The sequence below is a fragment of the Culicoides brevitarsis genome, unplaced genomic scaffold, assembly GCF_036172545.1.
Source record: "Culicoides brevitarsis isolate CSIRO-B50_1 unplaced genomic scaffold, AGI_CSIRO_Cbre_v1 contig_51, whole genome shotgun sequence".
Lineage (NCBI taxonomy): Eukaryota > Metazoa > Arthropoda > Insecta > Diptera > Ceratopogonidae > Culicoides > Culicoides brevitarsis.
In genome coordinates, this window is record NW_026973435.1 from 3,536 (window position 1) to 25,598 (window position 22,063).

General features: G+C 31.5%; 1 pseudogene; it reads left to right on the forward strand.

Annotated features, from left to right (window-relative positions):
- Window positions 1-5,431: 5,431 nt before the first annotated feature.
- LOC134836518 (transitional endoplasmic reticulum ATPase TER94-like) lies at window positions 5,432-6,682 on the forward strand (annotated as a pseudogene).
- The last annotated feature ends 15,381 nt before the right edge of the window (window positions 6,683-22,063 follow it).

The window sequence follows — 22,063 nt, forward strand, 5'->3', positions numbered from 1 at the left end:
AAAAAGTTTCTTCGGCAAAGTTACGTAATTTGCAAAAGTCCGTGCCGGTGAACATGTCTCGAAATTTTCCGACTGTCGGAAAATCGAGTTTTCCCACGTGTGACGGAGATGTTCGTCGAACATATTTATTTCACTGTAAAATCCGAACCTTACACGATAGAAAAAAAGTTTCTTCGGCAAAGTTACGTATTTTGCAAAAGTCCGTGCCGGTGAACATGTCTCGAAATTTTCCGACTGCCGGAAAATCGAGTTTTCCCACGTGTGACGGAGATGTTCGTCGAACATATTTATTTCACTGTAAAATCCGAACCTTACACGATAGAAAAAAAGTTTCTTCGGCAAAGTTACGTATTTTGCAAAAGTCCGTGCCGGTGAACATGTCTCGAAATTTTCCGACTGTCCGTGTGAAAATATTTATTTCGAAAATCCGAACCTTACACGAGTTTCTTCGGCAAAGTTACGTATTTTGACAAAGTCCGTGCCAGAGAACATGTGTTTTCCGACGGAAAATCGATGTGTGACGGAGATGTTCGTCGAACATATTTATTTCACTGTAAAATCCGAACGTTACACGATAGAAAAAAAGTTTCTTCGGCAAAGTTACGTATTTTGCAAAAGTCCGTGCCGGTGAACATGTCTCGAAATTTTCCGACTGTCGGAAAATCGAGTCTTCCCACGTGTGACGGAGATGTTCGTCGAACATATTTATTTCACTGTAAAATCCGAACCTTACACGATAGAAAAAAAGTTTCTTCGGCAAAGTTACGTAATTTGCAAAAGTCCGTGCCGGTGAACATGTCTCGAAATTTTCCGACTGTCGGAAAATCGAGTTTTCCCACGTGTGACGGAGATGTTCGTCTTACAATTTTCTACGCGATTTTCCTCAGAGTTTTTCCACATATTTTAAATGTTTTCGAGATTTTTTGGAATGGTTGTCAATTTTAAGCATAAATTAAGCCTTTTATTGAATATTAGCAATGAAAATTAGAATTTTCCTGGAAAAAAAATTTTTTCTTCATTTTGACGGAAAAAATCGATTGATTCGCCTATAAATATGAAGTACTTTTTTTGTAGATTTTGTTCAAAAATGAAAAAAAAAATTTTTTTCGGAAATAGTTACGTATTTTGCAAAAGTCCGTGCCGGTGAACATGTCTCGAAATTTTCCGACTGTCGGAAAATCGAGTTTTCCCACGTGTGACGGAGATGTTCGTCGAACATATTTATTTCACTGTAAAATCCGAACCTTACACGATAGAAAAAAAGTTTCTTCGGCAAAGTTACGTAATTTGCAAAAGTCCGTGCCGGTGAACATGTCTCGAAATTTTCCGACTGACGGAAAATCGAGTTTTCCCACGTGTGACGGAGATGTTCGTCGAACATATTTATTTCACTGTAAAATCCGAACCTTACACGATAGAAAAAAAGTTTCTTCGGCAAAGTTACGTAATTTGCAAAAGTCCGTGCCGGTGAACATGTCTCGAAATTTTCCGACTGTCGGAAAATCGAGTTTTCCCACGTGTGACGGAGATGTTCGTCGAACATATTTATTTCACTGTAAAATCCGAACCTTACACGATAGAAAAAAAGTTTCTTCGGCAAAGTTACGTATTTTGCAAAAGTCCGTGCCGGTGAACATGTCTCGAAATTTTCCGACTGTCGGAAAATGAAGTTTTCCCACGTGTGACGGAGATGTTCGTCGAACATATTTATTTCACTGTAAAATCCGAACCTTACACGATAGAAAAAAAGTTTCTTCGGCAAAGTTACGTATTTTGCAAAAGTCCGTGCCGGTGAACATGTCTCGAAATTTTCCGACTGTTGGAAAATGGAGTTTTCCCACGTGTGACGGAGATGTTCGTCGAACATATTTATTTCACTGTAAAATCCGAACCTTACACGATAGAAAAAAAGTTTCTTCGGCAAAGTTACGTAATTTGACAAAGTCCGTGCCGGTGAACATGTCTCGAAATTTTCCGACTGCCGGAAAATCGAGTTTTTCCACGTGTGACGGAGATGTTCGTCGAACATATTTATTTCACTGTAAAATTCGAACCTTACACGATAAAAAAAAAGTTTCTTCGGCAAAGTTACGTATTTTGCAAAAGTCCGTGCCGGTGAACATGTCTCGAAATTTTCCGACTGCCGGAAAATCGAGTTTTTCCACGTGTGACGGAGATGTCCGTCTTACAATTTTCTACGCGATTTTCCTCGGAGTTTTTCCACATATTTTAAATGTTTTCGAGATTTTTTGGAATAGTTGTCAATTTCAAGCATAAATTAAGCCTTTTATTGAATATTAGCAATGAAAATTAGAATTTTCCTGGAAAAAAAATTTTTTTATCATTTAAAAAAAAAGTCGACTGATTCGCATATAAATATTAAGTGGACTTTTTTTGTAGATTTTGTACAAAAATTAAAAATTCTGGAAAAATTATTTTTCGTAAATATATTTCGAAATTTTTGATGTCAATCGTTAAATTATGCTAATATCTTTCACGCATTTAAGTTTCGCCGGTTTCCGACTGTTGGAAAATGGAGTTTTCCCACGTGTGACGGAGATGTTCGTCGAACATATTTATTTCACTGTAAAATCTGAACCTTACACGATAGAAAAAAAGTTTCTTCGGCAAAGTTACGTATTTTGCAAAAGTCCGTGCCGGTGAACATGTCTCGAAATTTTCCGACTGCCGGAAAATCGAGTTTTTCCACGTGTGACGGAGATGTTCGTCGAACATATTTATTTCACTGTAAAATCCGAACCTTACACGATAGAAAAAAAGTTTCTTCGGCAAAGTTACGTATTTTGCAAAAGTCCGTGCCGGTGAACATGTCTCGAAATTTTCCGACTGCCGGAAAATCGAGTTTTTCCACGTGTGACGGAGATGTTCGTCGAACATATTTATTTCACTGTAAAATCCGAACCTTACACGATAGAAAAAAAGTTTCTTCGGCAAAGTTACGTAATTTGACAAAGTCCGTGCCGGTGAACATGTCTCGAAATTTTCCGACTGTCGGAAAATCGAGTTTTTCCACGTGTGACGGAGATGTTCGTCGAACATATTTATTTCACTGTAAAATCCGAACCTTACACGATAGAAAAAAAGTTTCTTCGGCAAAGTTACGTAATTTGCAAAAGTCCGTGCCGGTGAACATGTCTCGAAATTTTCCGACTGCCGGAAAATGGAGTTTTCCCACGTGTGACGGAGATGTCCGTCTTACAATTTTCTACGCGATTTTCCTCAGAGTTTTTCCACATATTTTAAATGTTTTCGAGATTTTTTGGAATAGTTGTCAATTTCAAGCATAAATTAAGCCTTTTATTGAATATTAGCAATGAAAATTAGAATTTTCCTGGAAAAAAATTTTTTCTTCATTTTAAAAAAAAATCGACTGATTCGCCTATAAATATTAAGTGGACTTTTTTTGTAGATTTTGTACAAAAATGAAAAATTCCGGAAAAATTATTTTTCATGAATATATGTTGAAATTTTTGATGCCAATCGTTAAATTATGCTAATATCTTTCACGCATTTAAGTTTCGCCGTTTTCCGACTGTTGGAAAATGGAGTTTTCCCACGTGTGACGGAGATGTTCGTCGAACATATTTATTTCACTGTAAAATCCGAACCTTACACGATAGAAAAAAAGTTTCTTCGGCAAAGTTACGTAATTCGACAAAGTCCGTGCCGGTGAACATGTCTCGAAATTTTCCGACTGCCGGAAAATCGAGTTTTTCCACGTGTGACGGAGATGTTCGTCGAACATATTTATTTCACTGTAAAATGCGAACCTTACACGATAGAAAAATAGTTTCTTCGGCAAAGTTACGAGAAAGTTTTCGAGATTTTTTTTAATGGTTATCAATTTTAAGCCTAAATTAAGCCTTTTATTGAATATTAGCAATAAAAATTAGAGTTTTCCTGAAAAATATTTTTTTTCTTCATTTTTACAAAAAAATTAACTGTTTCGCCTATAGATATTAATTGGAATTTTTTTGTAGATTTTGCACAAAAATATGAAAAATCATTTTTTTTACAATTTATCAAAAATTTGGCTACAAATTGTTAAATGACATCATAATCTAACGTGATAAAAATTTTTGTCGAGATTGCTTCGGAAAATTCAAAATTTTCATGAAAAATTAAGTGTATGTTGGACATCTCCGGCAATACCTCCGTATATGCGTATATTTAATAATAGAAAAAAAAATTTCAAAAAAAAGACTAAATTTGACATGAGAAAAGTGAAAAATATCATTAAAAAATTTTTCGATGGCAAGAAAAAAATTTTTGGATTTAAAAGTGATTTTTTCTATGAAAGTTGGACATCTCCGGCAAAACCTCCGTATATGCGTATTTTTTAATAATAAAAAAAATTCTCAAAAAAAGACTAAACTTGTCATGAGAAAAGAAAAATTAATATTTTATTAAAAAAGTTTTCCAAGGACAAACAAATTGTTTTTTTTTTCAAACATGAATAATGAAAAGTTGGGAAAAATGGAAAATTATGTGAAAACTGACGAATTTACGATTTAAAACAATTTAATCGATTTTTCTTAATAGATGACGATGCCGATTAAATCTCTTGGTGGGGTTTTAATCGTCGTCAAGAATTTCCGATGCTCACAAAACACGGCCAGAATCATCTTATAAATGTCGGCAACCTCCGCTACAATCGAGCGAGTGAGTAGCGTATTTGGCAATTTACTCTCCAAAAATCGTATTTAAACCAGAGACTATGGAAGAAAATTTTTTCGTGTGTTACAATTATAATAAAATCAACAAAAATGTTCAAAATCATCAAAAATTCACAAAAATGTAAGTATGTATGTAAATGTCTTCAAATATATTTAAATATTTATTACTTTTGTATTTCTAATCGTGTATTGTAAATGTTAATTACACGCCCGATATTTTTGATGAATAATATGTACTATTTATTTTGGTATTTTTCAAAATTTTTTCTGCAAATTATTTTTTTGACGAAAAATGTAAACAAAAAAGCGAGACTACTAAAAGTGATAAATTTACTCATTTTGTTATGTCTCATCGCTCTAAATATTCCCAGTGAGAAAGTCATTTTTTATTTAAGTACTCCTCTATTTCTCATATTTTGAATCAATAATAAATAAATCAATTTCACAAAGTATTCCAAGTCAAGCATTTTTCAGTGTAAAAAGGTGAATTTTTTTCATAAAAATTTACTGAAACTCCTTAAAAATCATTGTGTGTTCTATTTTAGGTGATTTATATGATGAAAAACCTCGATTACTTTTATTGATGCCAAATATTAAGCCAAGTTCAGCTTTCAAAAAGCGTCGTGTGTCTCATCGACACCGAAGAAACCATAAAATTGCGGATTTGTTCGCATTGTTCGACTTCAACACCTCGAGCTGCTGCTAACGAAACAGGCGCTTTCTTTTTCCTCATTAACGGTCCCGAAATCATGTCAAAATTGGCAGGCGAATCTAAATGGAATTTGCGTACAGCCTTCGAAGAAGCGGAAAAAAATTTGTCAGAAATTATTTTCATTGACGAACTTGATGCTTTTGCACTGACACGTGAAAAAACGCATGGCAAAGTCGAACGCTGTATTGTTTCACAATTGCTCACGTTGATGGATGGCATGAAGAAAAGTTCTCATGTTATCGTGATGGCAGCAACGAATCACCCGAATTCAATTGATCCTTAGTTTTGGACGTTTCGATCGTGCAATCGACATTGAAATTCCCGATGCTACAGGACGTTTGGAGATTTTGCGCATTTATATGAAGAATATGCGTTTGGGCGATGACGTCGATATGGAATAAATTGCTGCGGAGTCGTTGGCGTTGAATTGGCTTCTTTGTGCTCGGAAGCTGCTTTGCAACAAATTCGTGAAAAAATGGATTTGATCGATTTGGAAGACGATCAAATCGATGCTGAAGTCTTGAAGCCTCTTGCTGTCTCGATGGAAAACTTTCGTTATACCATGACGAAGAGTATGCCATTCGCGTTGCGTGAAACTGTTGTCGAAGTCCCGAATGCCACATGGCACGATATCGGCGGATTGGGGAATGTTAAACGAGAGTTGCAAGAACTCGTTCAAGATCCTGTCGAGCCTCCCGACAAATTTTTGAAATTTGGTATGCATCGACGCGTGGCATTTTGTTCTACGGACCTCCGGGTTGCGGTAAAACTTTGCTCACAAAGGCAATTGCTAACGAATGTCAAGCCAACTTTATCAGTGCTAAAGGTCTAAAGTTGCTTACCATGTGGTTCGGTGAATCTGAAGCTAATATTCGTGACATCTTCGATAAAGCTCGTAATGCATCGCCTTGCGTATTGTTCTTCGACGAGTTGGATTCCATTGCGAAATCTCGCGACGAAAAGTTGGAGATGCTGGCGCCGCAGCGGATCGTGTCATTAATCAAATTCTGATAGAAATGGATGGCATGGGATGGAAGAACGTTTTCACTATACATCATTGATCCTGCAATTTTGCTTCCCGAGCGTCTCGATCAACTTATCTATATTCCATTGCCGGATGAAATCGAACTTGTGCAAGTCGTTTATTGCGAAGAAAATTGACTTGAACTACTTGGCGAAGGCAACACAGGGATTCTCTGGTGACATCGACATTTTCCTCCTTGACGTCATTCCGCACGATGAAGGCTTCAAAAAAGTATTTATTTTTCAATAGAATTTTACGCAAAAAAAAACATTTGGACGAAAAATTTGACGTGATGCAAGCTGTGAGTCATCAATGAACATACTTGGACAACAGTTTGCTAAAGGAAAGTCTCTACCAAAAAAACAGACAAATTCCCGTAAATTGATGTTTTGATATTTATGGATCACGACTAGCTAGATTGAAGAGAAAGATGAGGATATAACTTGAAATGTTATCGCACATTCAAGAACTTTTCACTTTCTTGCTGATTAGGATTACAATTTCAAGGACTCAGCATCAATTTCGAAGATGACTTGTGATATTTCTGCTTTATCCGTACTGTAATATGAACGAACTTGATGTCATTATCGACAAATTTTTATAAAAATGATTGATGAAAAATCATTGAGGAACCGAAAAAGGTTGAAAATTGCCATATTCAAAATTTTCATAGAGATTTAATAGGGATGATGCGCTAAAACGTGGTCGAATCATCGATTTTAGCACGGCTCAAATATGATATCGGGTGCATCAATAACTTAAGAGATGAATTTATGCCATTTTGCGGGCATCTAATCAATTGAAAGAGACGTTCTTAACGACAAATGCACCTTAAAAGTTTGGAATTTCTATGATGAGGCGCACAAAAGTGATTTTCTTTCTATAGGTTACCCAGAATTTACTACAAAGATTTGCTTTTCATTGCTAAAAATATTAAAAATGAGCGATTTTTGAACCACAAAATGATAACACATGATAAAGATAGGAAATATCGCAAGTCACCCACGAAATTGATGCGAATTGGATGTAAAGAGTCATGAGATATGTAATTCTAAGTCACTTTTTCGTTGTATCAATCATCGAAAAATAGAGGAAAAGCAGTCGTGTCGTGTAAAAATCATAATAAATCTTCATCTTCTGCTAGAAACAAACACGTGAAGTAAGCACTAATTTGACTGGTGCTGATTTGAATGCTTGGATGATTATTTTTAATTTTTGTTCTTTTTTTAATTACTGCCAGCATTGAAAAACCGGCAAGTTCTCTGAATTATAAGCCTTCTTGTTCATTCTGAAATTTTCGTTGTCAAAATTTAACAGAATTTAAACAGATGAGTTGTTGTAGGTCCTGCAAATAAGTTTTTGTTTTGTTTTTGTGAAAGCGAAAAAAATGTATTTTTATTTACCTTGTGTTATGATGAAGGAGAAAGGGCTTGGAACAAAATAATTTGTAGTTCAATAAGGCTGATGCAAATTGAAAAAATGTTTCATGTTATTAAATATTATTGTTCTTCGCATTTTTTCCGTATTCTTAAAAAAAATAATGTAATAAAACAGTATATCCTAAGATTATAATTTCTTTTTAGTTTGGACTAAGTAAAAAGACAATATTTTCTAACAATTTTATTTTTTTTTTCATTATTTTTCAGAATAATGATTTTAGAACTTTTATTTTGCATGTAGTTTTGATGATAAGAGAAAAAAATATAATTAAAATTGTTTTATGCTATTTTTGGACATTTAACGATGGATTTATCGATTTTCACATTAAATTACACGATCCAACAAATAATTTCAAAAAATTTTTAACAATTCTGAAACCTATTGGAGTTGATAGAGGACTAAATAAATAAAAAAATACTCGATACGTATTTTTTTGTTTGGCTGTAGCAGGTTAAATTATTTTTTTATGAATTTTTGAAAATTTTAAATAAGTTTTTTTTTTGCCCCTCAAGTCATCTCGATTTTTGTCAAAATTTTCAATTTTTTTAATTAGAATGTGCTTCTAATTTATGCTTCTTATCATTATTTGAGTTGTTTTTGTTAAGTTTTCATTACAAATTTGAAGCCTTTCAAAAAACGTTTATTTTAATTTATTATTTAATTAATTAATTTTGATAATTTTCAGCTTTTCTCTTAATTTCACAAATTTCTTTGGCAAAAGTGCCTAAAATAGCGCAAAATAAAGCTTTTTCAAAAATTCTTTAAAAAAAATAATTTGACTTGTTCCATCCAAACGCAAAATACGTGTGGAATATTTTTTTTGTCTTCTATCAACTCCAATAGGCTTCAGAATTGTTAAGAATTTCAGAAATAATAAAATGAGTCCGTGTTATTTTTAGTTTTTAATTTTTAAACTTGAACTTGTATTTGAAAATAATCGAGAAAATTTTCCACTTAACTTGATTACTTGTGTAAATAGAAATACTTTAGTAGATAGAAAAATCGTTTTTAAATTAAGGTAAGCTTTATAAATATGATTGCAAAGTCAATTAGAATATTCACTGTTTTTCAATAATTTAAATATCAATAATACAAAAAAAATTTTCGACGAAATCAGAGATACAAAGTTGACAAAAAAATAAAACAATTTAATTAAATTACCTAATGGCATTCTTCACTTAACAAATTATTGTTTGAAAATTTTATAAATTTGTCTACCAATAAGTATTAAAAAACAAAATTGTTCCGACCACTGTTGCAATATATTTTACCAAACCTCAATGGCATAGAGGGTAAATTTAAAAAAAAAATTCAGTCGAATATTTTATTATTTTAAAGTTCTCCGGAATATTTATTGTATATTTTCGCTAAATTTAAACGCGTTATGCCACCAATACGCCGAACACGTTACAATCCCATCACAGAATGGAAAGCCATGCGCCAAAATCATCAGGAGATGATTGAACATGTAAGGTTTTTAATATTTTTTTGATGCTCGAAATCTTAGTTTGTTTTCTTATTTTGTAGATGCACGATTGCATGAAATTGTTATGGTTAAAGCATGCCGAACCTTCAGTTCTTTTAACTGGATCGCTTTTCTTCGGTTCCAACACACTTGTGCACCCAAAACAAGAAGATAAATTTCCTCAAATCCGTAATGTGCAAGAACAAATTAAAATTTTGCATTCCTCTTTGATGCACGCCGCAGAGATAGAGAATAGTATTGGACCAAAGTTTTTATTGGGCGCAGAGCAAATTGAAATGTTATTTCATGGTGAATCAATTGATCCATCATCGCAATTGTACACAATTCTCACATTCGCAAACACCGTAGGCAATATTTTGAAAAAACCGGGCTCTGTCAACTATCACTCAAGCAAAATTTCTGCTGCAAATGCGATGATAAAGTTAGACGAGGTGCACGACAAAATGAAGCAATGCATTTACATCGTTCTGAGCTGTCTGTGCATCAATTTTGATGATTTACATGATGCTGAATTAGTAGCCGGCATCAGTAGCTATAGAAACATTTATGCACAAATGCGAAAACTTTTTGTTCTTTGTTTGGAAAAGAACATTATTGTGAAGAAACATAACATTTTACGTAATTTTTTCAAAAAATGTCAATGAATTTTTGAATATATTTATATATATATATTTTTTTTCAGTGGTTGACCAAATGGATAACGATGACGACAATGGAACTGTCGTCACAAGTACCACTGATGAAGGTGAGGCACAGGACGAACAACCGGTTGAAACGTTGACCAATACTCGCTCCAAGTACTTAAGACGCTGCAGAATGAAATAAGCTTTTTGTTCTGTCATCTTTTTTTCTTAAACATATTTAATTAAACTTTGTAAACTTTTCTGCATTATTTTTTATTCACACAACAATTGGCTGTCCGTTTAAATCTTTCTTCATGTAAATTTCACAAGAAATATTTTTTTCTAAGAAAAAATTCGCAAGTTATAATTCGAAGATAAATTTAAGAAAGAAAAACCTTCTTTTCAAGGTCATTTTTAAGGAAATTTTGTAGTTTTTTTTAATGTTTAATTATTTAAACAAGTTGGTGTCTTGCAATCAATAAAATTCTGTGAGATACTTTGCGAGACTACCTAAAAAAATTAAAAATTAATGGAAGAAATTTTTTGTGTTCTTTTTGTTAGTTTTATTTTTGAATTATAAATAAACAGATGAATTAAACAACTATTATTCCCGCAAATGTCTTTAGAATTTGTTACATTTTTGATAAAAAATCCATCTAATTTCCCTCTATTTTCACTTAAAATAAAATTTAAGCTAATAATTTTGACATGAAATTTAACTATAAAGTTTTGAATGAAAGTATTGTATATTTTTAGCAAAAATGAGGTGATGATCATCAATAAAACTATATGATTGCGATAAAAATAAAATTTGCTACAAAACTTTTTTTGGCGTGCCTTGAAACTTGTGAAAGAGAGTTTTAAAGACCTCTTTGAAAATATTTGTCCTAGAACAAAACTTGTTCTTTTTTGATAGAGTAATTGTCGTAATTTTTAAAATTCGCCAAAAAAATTCAGGTGTTTTTATGTTAGTCAAAAAAAGAAAAAATTTCAAATTTATGAAAAAAATTTGATAAAAATAAATTTTTAAATCCAATTTTTCAGGAATTTGTAGGAAATTTTGTCGATTGCATAATTCATCTTTTAACCATCTTTAAACATAAAACTAACAAGAATACTTGTTTTCGATAAGTTTTTCTACATTTTGATATTTTTTCTTGGGAGCTTGCAGTAATTTTTTCTCGCGAGACACCAATTTTTTACAGTGCGATGACTTGATTTGATAAATTTAAAAAAAAACGTACATTTTATTTTAAAAAATTGCAAAATTGCATTGATTAAGATAATAATTTCATGTGTATTATTATTTAACTTGAAAATATAATATATTTATAGTTAATTAGATTTGTTTGTATGCTAAAAAGTTTGAGACAACTTGACATTTCCGCATTTCCTTGAGACGCTGACAGCTGGGAACCTCTTGAAAGTATCAAATATCCTTTGGAGATTTTTTAGCGTTGTGCCAGTTATACCATTTATTTTCTTCATTAACATTTTTATCATTATTTATATCAATAAAATATATCAATTAGATAATATTAATTAAATTTAAAAAAACTGAAGTAAATTGTTTATTTCTTTAAAAACAAAAGGTGAAAAATAATAAGAATAAGAGATAGATATGGATGGCTCCACCGCGGATATCAAGATGCTATTGTGTATTTTTCATCAAGAGTTTTATCCGTAAAATGTTTGTTGTAACCATTGTAACGATGACAATTTTTGCACTATTTTATGTAAAAATTATTATTAGATTTTACTTTTATGTATAAACAATAGGTTTAGTTTTCTTATTCTGTTCATTTCAAATATTTTTTTTCCTTAAAAATATCAGATTAAAGTTTTTAGTAAATTAAAATAATAAATTTTATTTTGCAACATTATTTTAAATCAATTTATAAGATGTTGAAAAAGTAACTTATTGAAATCTTCAACAATTCCTATTTCAATTTTATTGAATTTTAAAACGTTTAAGTTTTAGCTGTTAATTTATATTTAATTTTACATTTATATTTAATTTATAAATACTTGCACACTGATCGTTTTGTTTCTGAAGTTGCAAAATATATTTTTGTTCTCCTAAAATTTTTCATACGTTTTCCGGAAGGGTAGAATTTTTATACGAGTCAAATTTTTTGACATTGTGAAAAGTATTCACTTTCTTCATTGTGAAATTCGTTTTAAACAGAAAGAACAAAAAAAACCAAATTTTTTGTCAATTAAATTATTTAATCGGCTTCAAATCTCAAGGTAAGTCAAATCTTCTTGATCAACATTGTATTAACAAGAGTTTGCCAACAAAAAATACTAAAATGAGCTAATAAATGTCTTTTTATTTAATTCACTTTTGTGGGCGTACAAAAAGTCCCTATAAAAATTTTGCTCATCCTGTATCTACGCATTACGTGTAAATGCTTTTTTATTTCGTCTTGTTTCTATTATTGTTTGAAAATGTCTCCATATTTTTTTAAAAATGAATTTAAAAAAAACAATTTTATAAGTGACCGAGATAAAAAATGGAAATGCCTGGTTTTTTAACGTAAATATTTTAGTAAAGTTGGTAAACTTTTAGTTAAATAAAAATGCGGCAAAAAACCCAATTCAAACACAACCTCAAATTTTATAGAATGGAAAAATTCCGCTGGTCATCAGATCAAGTAGTGAAAGCCTTGATTCAATCTGGCGTTTCATATGATGAAATTGATGATTTCAAAAATCATGCAGTATGTAAAAAAATTTTGTCAAATTTGACACATTCAAAATACAAACAAAAAGACAGAAAAGATTTAATTAAGATGTGGATGAAATCTGATGTTAAACAAAAATATAAAGAAAGCCAACAATCTCAGGTTCAAGTTAAAGAGGAGGAAACAAAAACGATGGAAGACAACAATTTGAAATCAGATTTTATGGATCAATTATTACCGAACGACGTCTTGCAATTCGAGTTAAAATTATTTTACCGCATAAATTTGCAATATCATCTTATTTTTCATGTAATTTTGACTAAACAGCCTAAAAGTAATGACGACTTTAGAGCCATATGTCGTGCCCAAATGCAGAATCATCATCGTTGCTGCTTAGGAGATTTTAAACAAATAGATTATTCCAAACGGTATATAAAAGTAAGAGCAACATGCAGATACGATTGTGATAACGAATTTCGTGCAGTCTTTGATGGAAATAAACTTTATATGTTTGCTACCCATGATCATAACAATCAAGATCATGAAGATGTCCTTATCGCACGATCCACCACAGGAGAGCAACGAAAGAAAGAAATGAAAGCGATGGAGCATAAAAAGCCATTGCAAGCATTCATTGAAAATCAATCTAAGGTAGGGGTGACCTTTGATTATACTTAAAAATTAAAACTTTTTATCATAATCCGAATTTTTTTTTTTGTCATCGGAAAATTTTTTAATGATATTTTTCACTTTTCTCATGACAAATTTAGTCTTTTTTTTTTGAGAATTTTTTTTATATTATTAAAAATACGCATATACGGAGGTTTTGCCGGAGATGTCCATCTTTCATAGAAAAAATCACTTTTAAATGCAAAAAAAATTTTTTTTTGTCATCGGAAAATTTTTTAATGATATTTTTCACTTTTCTCATGACAAATTTAGTCTTTTTTTTTTGAGAATTTTTTTTATATTATTAAAAATACGCATATACGGAGGTTTTGCCGGAGATGTCCATCTTTCATAGAAAAAATCACTTTTAAATGCAAAAAAAATTTTTTTTTGTCATCGGAAAATTTTTTAATGATATTTTTCACTTTTCTCATGACAAATTTAGTCTTTTTTTTTTGAGAATTTTTTTTATATTATTAAAAATACGCATATACGGAGGTTTTGCCGGAGATGTCCATCTTTCATAGAAAAAATCACTTTTAAATGCAAAAAAAATTTTTTTTTGTCATCGGAAAATTTTTTAATGATATTTTTCACTTTTCTCATGACAAATTTAGTCTTTTTTTTTTTGAGAATTTTTTTTATATTATTAAAAATACGCATATACGGAGGTTTTGCCGGAGATGTCCATCTTTCATAGAAAAAATCACTTTTAAATGCAAAAAAAATTTTTTTTTGTCATCGGAAAATTTTTTAATGATATTTTTCACTTTTCTCATGACAAATTTAGTCTTTTTTTTTTGAGAATTTTTTTTATATTATTAAAAATACGCATATACGGAGGTTTTGCCGGAGATGTCCATCTTTCATAGAAAAAATCACTTTTAAATGCAAAAAAAATTTTTTTTTGTCATCGGAAAATTTTTTAATGATATTTTTCACTTTTCTCATGACAAATTTAGTCTTTTTTTTTTGAGAATTTTTTTTATATTATTAAAAATACGCATATACGGAGGTTTTGCCGGAGATGTCCATCTTTCATAGAAAAAATCACTTTTAAATGCAAAAAAAATTTTTTTTTGTCATCGGAAAATTTTTTAATGATATTTTTCACTTTTCTCATGACAAATTTAGTCTTTTTTTTTTTGAGATTTTTTTTTTATTACTAAAAATACGCATATGCGAAGGTTTTGCCGGAGATGTCCATCTTTCATAGAAAAAATCACTTTTAAATGCAAAAAAAATGTTTTTTGTCATCGGAAAATTTTTTAATGATATTTTTCACTTTTTTTTCATGACTAATTAATATATTTTTTTGGAGAAATATTTTTTTTTAATAATTTACGCAAGTAAGAAAGCTTTGCCGGAGATCTCCGTCACGCATAGAAAAATCACTTTTAATTGAGACAAAATATTTTTCTTTCTTCTCAAAAAATTTTTAAATAAAATTTTTCACTTTTATCTGGCTGATTAAGTTTTTTTAGACAAAAAAAATATTCTTCAAATAAAAAAATAAAAATCGAATTAATAAAATACTATATTTTTTCCCTATTTTTATCAACAAATTCTTATTTTCATACGGTATTGCATACTGTTTATGTTCGATTAGTTAAATATTTTTAGATTCTATTTATCATTCAAAAGAAATATTTTAATACAATTTTTAATTAATGAAAATTATTTCAATTATTTATAACAGGTACAATCAGGCTCAAATCTTGATTTGATAAAAGCTGGAAATACGGATGACGAATATGGCAAGCCACTTTTGATGTCATACATTGCTCGTAGAAAATTAAAATCCGATTTTAATTTGCAAGATCGCACCGACATTTGCAATATCTTAGACCTACATCATTTAAGAGCTAAAGAGAACATTGGGAATTACGTTCAAAGCATTCATGAAGTTAATTACTACAAGAAATCAACTCACCCACTGAAATTTACAAAAGAAATAGCAGTTCATCTGTCCTACGAACCAGCATTAGAACTCTTGAATCGTTATCCCCAAAATACGTTGCATTTAGATGCCACTGGCGGCATTATAAAGATTTCGTGCTGTAAAAACAATAACCATCATGAGTCCCGAATACTGAACCATCTTTTGGTAGTTCGGATCAAGGAGTTGAACCTAAGTTTCCCCTTATTCGAAGCTCTTTCATCGATGTCCAATACAGACGCAATAGCAAACGCGCTCAAAGAGTTTTTAAACATTTTACAAGCAAACAACATTAAATGGAATTTTAAATTTATTGTGATGGATTGGTCAAAGGCATATTTTCACGCTGTTTCTGAAGTTTTTAATAACATGTCTTTTGTAAAATATTTAAATTGCTTATACGCCGGCATTGAGTTGACGTCCAAAACTAAAGCCTACATTATTTCATGCGTCTCACATTTCATTCACATGATTTCACGAAACTGTAACAGAAAAAAGGTTCAAAAGCACTTGAAAACAAAAATCACAGAAATTTTTTGCTTGTTCGTCAATTGTAAAAATTTGGAGGATGTAAAAAAACTTATATACCTGTCCATCGTGCTATTTAAATGCGAATTCAAATGCGACTTATTAGTAAAATGCCTTGATGAGCTAAAATCATTTATTGAACTAAACGAAATTGACGTTGAAATCAAAGCGGAGCCCTTGGACGAATCTTCTCAAGATGAGCAAGAAGAAGAAGACGAAGCATTTATATCAAAAATAACTATTTCGAAAGAAAAAATTTCATTCTATGGTGAATTTAAATTAATCCTCGAAAAAGCATTGCAAGATGTGAAAAACGCCACTGTTAATTCTTCGGATTCAAACGAGTTTTATGATGAAAATGATGATTATATTGATATTTTGGACACATATATTGCTTTCGTTATAATATGGGCCAAAATACTTTATCACGAAGATCATGAAAAGCACCTTTCCAACGCGATCATTGAAAATTATAATAATAATTTAAAAAATGGGTGGCTTGATGGTAACACGAAAATACGACCAGCATTGTACGTAAGAACAACAATGAAATTTATCATAGAATTGGTGAATGCTTGCTCAGATTCTCAAATTTTATCAAGTTTTTGGGAAGGAAAAAAACAAAAAAAACCACGGAAAAAAGCACTACCCCCAACCGAAAACGAAAACGTTCTCGATAGAGATCAAGAAGAAACATACCAGAAGAAAAATAGAACAAAGTCTAAATTTGACTATTTCCAATCTCGCACTTTGAAGAAAAAAACAAGATCCGCACTACAACCCGCAGTACAATCCGCACTAGATTCCAATAAAAGTGAAGTTTTTACAATTGATCATAACGAAGATGACGAATATTTATGTTTTGTATCAGAGTATATCAAAACAGCATACAGTGCAGCAACCATCAATCAAATCAAAGAACGTGCCTATATTTTACCTTCTTTTGAATGTGGTATTATTAATGAATTTGAATATTATACCGCAGATACATTACATTTTCTGAAACTTCAAAATGTTTGGCTCGATTATGATGACTTTTTAACTATTGATGGGGATAAATTGCTTGACGTCCAGCTCATAGAGTTTTATTTGAAATTGGTTCATAAAAATCTGTCCATTGAAAAACAAGCAGACATTGAAATCGTGTCCATGACTGAAACAGCAAAAATATACAGTACAGACAAAGAAAGGAAGTTAAACCACATGATTAATAAAGAAGTATTCCGAAAGTGTAAGCCGATACATATTCTTCCAGTTTACATCCCAGGCCACTTTACGTTGATTATTATTGATTACGAAAATAACGAATTTCTCTACTTTGATTCGTTAGCGGATTACGACCTTAATGAGACTGCAAGAAAAAAATGCCTTTTATTTAAACAGAAGACTGGTATAAAGGCAAAATTGATAGCAAGAGCTCCAGCATCAAAAAAACAAAATGACTTAACAAGTTGCGGGGTATTCGTAATTCTTTTTGCTGAAAAGTTGATAGAAAATTATACCGGATGTTGTAAAACTATCAATTTCTGCGAAGTCGAAAGTAATATTGCGAACGAAAGACGTCGAATCAAAGATAATTTATTGCATTGGTCAGATAATTTAAAAGAAATTTGCATGAAATGCTTGAAACCAGCAACAAACGACATTTCATGTTTTATGTGTAAGAGAAACATACACATTAAATGCAGCCAAAATTCACTCGGAACCGTTACCTTTTCCGAAAACACTGTTATATGTTTTGTATGCAGTCACTTTCTCACGCGAACACCTTAAATAGAAAAAAAAATATACAAAATTTGCATTTTTTCAAAAAATTATACAAAATATACATTTTTCTTACCTTAAATACCTTATTTTTTAATACCTTAGAGAAAATTCTAAGAAAACATTTCGTTGGTTTGTCTTTTAAACCATATGGTTCAACAAAGAAACAAAGAGAAACTCATAGTTTTGCTACTGTTTCACAGATCTTTTTTTATAAACAAATTGTAATTCTTTGGGTACGCACAAACGCATGCAACGTCGAATTTCTTCTAGTTTTTTTTCTATCTATTAAATTATTGAAAATATTATTAGGAAAATTATTTTAATAAATTTTTTTTCACTTCTCATGACAAAAAAAAGTGAAATTTTCTTTATTATTTAGGATAAGCATACACGAAACATTCGCCGGACATGTGCGACAGACATTAAGTTTATCGGCGTAAATTTTTTTTTGTCATCGGAAAATTTTTTAATGATATTTTTCACTTTTCTCATGACAAATTTAGTCTTTTTTTTTTGAGAATTTTTTTTATATTATTAAAAATACGCATATACGGAGGTTTTGCCGGAGATGTCCATCTTTCATAGAAAAAATCACTTTTAAATGCAAAAAAAATTTTTTTTTGTCATCGGAAAATTTTTTAATGATATTTTTCACTTTTCTCATGACAAATTTAGTCTTTTTTTTTTTAAGAATTTTTTTTATATTATTAAAAATACGCATATACGGAGGTTTTGCCGGAGATGTCCATCTTTCATAGAAAAAATCACTTTTAAATGCAAAAAAAATTTTTTTTTGTCATTGGAAAATTTTTTAATGATATTTTTCACTTTTCTCATGACAAATTTAGTCTTTTTTTTTTTGAGATTTTTTTTTTATTACTAAAAATACGCATATGCGAAGGTTTTGCCGGAGATGTCCAACATACACTTAATTTTTCATGAAATATTTGAATTTTCCGAAGCAATCTCGACAAAAATTTTTATCACGTTAGATTATGATGTCATTTAACAATTTGTAGCCAAATTTTTGATAAATTGTATAAAAAATGATTTTTCATATTTTTGCACAAAATCTGAAAAAAAAGTCCACTTAATATTTATAGGCGAATCAATCGACTTTTTTGTCAAAATGAAGAAAAAAAATTTTTTTTTAGGGAAAATCAAGTTTTTATTGCTGATATTCAATAAAAGGCTTAATTTATGCTTAAAATTGATAACCATTAAAAAAAATTTCGAAAACTTTCTCGTAACTTTGCCGAAGAAACTTTTTTTCTATCGTGTAAGGTTCGGATTTTACAGTGAAATAAATATGTTCGACGAACATCTCCGTCACACGTGGAAAAACTCGATTTTCCGGCAGTCGGAAAATTTCGAGACATGTTCACCGGCACGGACTTTTGCAAATTACGTAACTTTGCCGAAGAAACTTTTTTTCTATCGTGTAAGGTTCAGATTTTACAGTGAAATAAATATGTTCGACGAACATCTCCGTCACACGTGGAAAAACTCGATTTTCCGGCAGTCGGAAAATTTCGAGACATGTTCACCGGCACGGACTTTGTCGAATTACGTAACTTTGCCGAAGAAACTATTTTTCTATCGTGTAAGGTTCGCATTTTACAGTGAAATAAATATGTTCGACGAACATCTCCGTCACACGTGGAAAAACTCGATTTTCCGGCAGTCGGAAAATTTCGAGACATGTTCACCGGCACGGACTTTTGCAAAATACGTAACTTTGCCGAAGAAACTTTTTTTCTATCGTGTTAGGTTCGAATTTTACAGTGAAATAAATATGTTCGACGAACATCTCCGTCACACGTGGAAAAACTCGATTTTCCGGCAGTCGGAAAATTTCGAGACATGTTCACCGGCACGGACTTTGTCGAATTACGTAACTTTGCCGAAGAAACTTTTTTTCTATCGTGTAAGGTTCGAATTTTACAGTGAAATAAATATGTTCGACGAACATCTCCGTCACACGTGGAAAAACTCGATTTTCCGGCAGTCGGAAAATTTCGAGAATGTTCACCGGCACGGACTTTTGCTTAAAATACAGTGAAATAATTTTCGACGAACATCCAGAATTTTTCAACAAAATCTACAAGAAACTTTTTTTTATCGTGTAACGTTCGGATGAAATAAATATGTTCGACAGTGAAACGGAAATCGTGTGTCGGATTTTACATGGATCTCATTCACACGTGGGAAAACTATTTTCCAACAGTCGGAAAATTTCGAGACATGTTCACCGGCACGGACTTTTGCAAATTACGTAACTTTGCCGAAGAAACTTTTTTTCTATCGTGTAAGGTTCGGATTTTACAGTGAAATAAATATGTTCGACGAACATCTCCGTCACACGTGGGAAAACTTCATTTTCCGGCAGTCGGAAAATTTCGAGACATGTTCACCGGCACGGACTTTTGCAAATTACGTAACTTTGCCGAAGAAACTTTTTTTCTATCGTGTAAGGTTCGGATTTTACAGTGAAATAAATATGTTCGACGAACATCTCCGTCACACGTGGGAAAACTTCATTTTCCGACAGTCGGAAAATTTCGAGACATGTTCACCGGCACGGACTTTGTCAAATTACGTAACTTTGCCGAAGAAACTTTTTTCTATCGTGTAACGTTCGGATTTTACAGTGAAATAAATATGTTCGACGAACATCTCCGTCACACGTGGGAAAACTTCATTTTCCGACAGTCGGAAAACGGCGAAACTTAAATGCGTGAAAGATAATAGCATAATTAAACGATTGGCTTCAAAAATTTCAACATATATTCATGAAAAATAATTTTTCCAGAATTTTTCATTTTTGACAAAAACCTACAAAAAAAGTCCACTTCATATTTATAGGCGAAACAGTTGATTTTTTTTTTAATGAAGAAAAAATTTTTTTTCCAGGAAAATTCTAATTTTCATTGCTAATATTCAATAAAAGGCTTAATTTATGCTTAAAATTGACAACCATTTCAAAAAATCTCGAAAACATTTAAAATATGTGGAAAAACTAGGAATTTTACAGTGAAATAAATCTGTTCGACGAACATCTCCGTGACACGTGGGAAAACTTCATTTTCCGACAGTCGGAAAATTTCGAGACATGTTCACCGGCACGGACTTTTGCAAATTACGTAACTTTGCCGAAGAAACTTTTTTTCTATCGTGTAAGGTTCGGATTTTACAGTGAAATAAATATGTTCGACGAACATCTCCGTCACACGTGGGAAAACTACATTTTCCGACAGTCGGAAAATTAAATGCGTGAAAGATATGTAATTAAACGATTGGCTTCGGACAACATTTTGCAAAAAATAATTTTTCCAGAATTTTTCATTTTTGTTAAAACCTACAAAAAAAGTCCACTTCATATTTATAGGCGAAACAGTTGATTTTTTTTTTAACGTGGAAAAAAATTTTTTTCCATCGGAATTTTCATTGCTAATATTCAATAAAAGGCTTAATTTTAAAATTGACAACCATTTCAAAAAATCTCGAAAACATTTAAAATATGTGGAAAAACTCTGAGGAAAATCGCGTAGAAAATTGTAAGACGGACATCTCCGTCACACGTGGGAAAACTTCATTTTCCGACAGTCGGAAAATTTCGAGACATGTTCACCGGCACGGACTTTTGCAAATTACGTAACTTTGCCGAAGAAACTTTTTTTCTATCGTGTAAGGTTCGGATTTTACAGTGAAATAAATATGTTCGACGAACATCTCCGTCACACGTGGGAAAACTCGATTTTCCGGCAGTCGGAAAATTTCGAGACATGTTCACCGGCACGGACTTTTGCAAATTACGTAACTTTGCCGAAGAAACTTTTTTTCTATCGTGTAAGGTTCGGATTTTACAGTGAAATAAATATGTTCGACGAACATCTCCGTCACACGTGGGAAAACTCCATTTTCCGGCAGTCGGAAAATTTCGAGACATGTTCACCGGCACGGACTTTTGCAAATTACGTAACTTTGCCGAAGAAACTTTTTTTCTATCGTGTAAGGTTCGGATTTTACAGTGAAATAAATATGTTCGACGAACATCTCCGTCACACGTGGGAAAACTCGATTTTCCGGCAGTCGGAAAACGGCGAAACTTAAATGCGTGAAAGATAATAGCATAATTAAACGATTGGCTTCAAAAATTTCAACATATATTCATGAAAAATAATTTTTCCAGAATTTTTCATTTTTGACAAAAACCTACAAAAAAAGTCCACTTCATATTTATAGGCGAAACAGTTGATTTTTTTTTTAAATGAAGAAAAAATTTTTTTTCCAGGAAAATTCTAATTTTCATTGCTAATATTCAATAAAAGGCTTAATTTATGCTTAAAATTGACAACCATTTCAAAAAATCTCGAAAACATTTAAAATATGTGGAAAAACTCTGAGGAAAATCGCGTAGAAAATTGTAAGACGGACATCTCCGTCACACGTTCCGAAGTCGGAAAATTTCGAGACATGTTCACCGGCACG